Source organism: Puma concolor, chromosome A1 (assembly GCF_028749965.1).
Source record: "Puma concolor isolate L17-30 chromosome A1, mPumCon1.1.hap2, whole genome shotgun sequence".
Classification (NCBI taxonomy): domain Eukaryota; kingdom Metazoa; phylum Chordata; class Mammalia; order Carnivora; family Felidae; genus Puma; species Puma concolor.
In genome coordinates, this window is record NC_141667.1 from 36,101,279 (window position 1) to 36,103,712 (window position 2,434).

The window sequence follows — 2,434 nt, forward strand, 5'->3', positions numbered from 1 at the left end:
GGAAACCAGTGTGGAGGTTCCTAAAAAAATTAAAAATAGAACTACCCTATGACCCAGCAATAGCACTTCTAGGAATTTACCCAAGGGATACAGGAGTGCTAATGTATAGGGGCACATGTAACCCAATGTTTATAGTAGCGCTTTCAGCAATAGCCAAATCATGGAGAGAGCCTAAATGTCCATTGACTGATGAATGGATAAAGAAGATGTGGTTTATATACATAATGCAATACTACTTGGCAATGAGAAAGAATGAAGTCCTGCCATTTGCGGCAATATGGATGGAACTGGAAGGTGTTATGCTAAGTGAAATAGGTCAGCCAGAGAAGGACATATATCATATGTTTTCACTCATATGTGGATCTTGAAAACTTAACAGACGACCATGGGGGAAGGGAGGAGGAAAAATACAAACAGAGAGGGAGGGAGGCAAACCACAAGAGACTCTTAAAACAGAGAACAAACTGAAGGTGGATGGGGGGAGTGGGGGAGAGGGAAAATGGGTGATGGGCATTGAGGAGGGCACTTGCTGGGATGAGCACTGGGTGTTGTATGTAAGCCAATTTGACAATAAATTATATTTAAAAATAAATAAAGTGTGAGTAGCTTTCGTGCAGATATTTCCCAGAAACATTTTAATACTAAAAATGTGCCAACTACTCATACTCTGAAATTCTTACTGTCTATGACCTTGCAGTCCATCTTTCCTGTGTATGGGGATTTTTTCCTTTCTGTCGTGTTTCCCTCTTCCTCCTCCTTCTCTCCTCCTCCTTTCTCCCCTTCTTCTTCTTCTTCTTCTTCTTCTTCTTCTTCTTCTTCTTCTTCTTCACCCTCCCCCTTTCATTTCCTCCTGTCCCTGTCCCTCTCCTCCTCTGGCCTAGATTGGTGTAGCTCATCTCAACAATCTTTATCTCCTGGTATTCACATCCTGGTATAGTTTCCTCCCATGTGAAACAGAGATACCTTGTGTAACCTATAGGATATTGTGGAAATGATGGAATGTGACTTCTGAAGCTAGGTGATAACACATTGTGGCTTCCTCTTGCTTTCTTGCTTTATATAACTTTTTTAAAATGTTTTTTTTTTGTTATTTTTGAGAGAGAGAGAGAGAGCACAAGTGAAGGGGGGCAGAGAGACAAGGGGACAGAGGGTCTGAAGCAGGCTCTGAGATGACAGCAGTGAGCCTGATGTGGGGCTTGAACTCACAAGAGATCATGACCTGAGCCCAAGTTGAACTCTTAACCAACTGAGCCACCCAGGTGCCCCTTATATGACTTTCTTTTGGCAACTCCAGCTGCCATTCTGTAAGGACACTCAAGAAGACCATGGAAAAACCTATGTGCAAGGACCTGATGCTTCCTGCCAACAACCAGTGGGGAACTGAAGCCCCTTGCCCATAAGCATGAAACAGTGAGCACTTTTGGAAGCAGATTCCCTAGCCCCAGCCAGGCACTCAGATGACTGCAGCCCTTGCTGTCACCTTGCCTGCAATCTCATGAGACAACCTGAGCCAGAACCACTCAGTGAAGCCACTCCTGAATTTCTGGACCACCAAAACTGTAAGAAAATAAATGTCTATTGTTTAAAGCAGCCAAGTTTTGGAGTAATTCATTATATAGCAATATATAACTAATGCATACATACCCTACCACCGATGGGAAGATCTCTGATCCAAAGAATATTAAACTAATATAAGTCCCAAATCAACCTGCTAAAGAAATTAAGTTGTTTATATTTTTATGTGTCTTCAATAAAATCACTTTTTCTTCATTTTATATTTAAAGATAATTTAAAACTAAATGATAATACTATAAATTGAAGAGGGAAAGAATTTCAAAACCGTAAATACAGAGGCTATTATTTGAACGCTTTAAATAATAATAGTTATTCTACCTCTAAATAACCGGAAATTAATCATCTCCATTCAGGTTGACAATTTTTATATATATTAAAGAAACTAGAATAACATAATTAAGTGCCACTTGCCAATATTTTCCAGTTCTGCGTAAAGTTAACTGAACATATAAAACATATTTTCTCCTGCTGTTGACTTTTTATTGTCCTGGGCCTGTAGTAAATGCAAGGCTGCTAAGCTTAAGGGTATAATTTTGTGCAGGAAACCACAATAAGGTCTGGGAATAATTGCCACAAAGACTAAGATTAAAAGATAAAGTTAGCAAAAATCTTTTGACATTTCTATCAAAGTCTGTTCTCTAGAAGAAAAATTGCAATTATTTCTTCAGTGATGAAATTAATATTAGAAGAAATGCTGTTGTAGACTTCATTTTGTTGTATAGTCCAGCAACTTCTCTACCTTTATATCTGTTCTTACTTTAGAAAAAAAATAGCGTATTAAATATTTTCTGAGCCAAACCATTTAATTTTAAATGGAGTAGCCCTATCCCTAAGAGAGAAGAAATTAAAATTTCCAGTT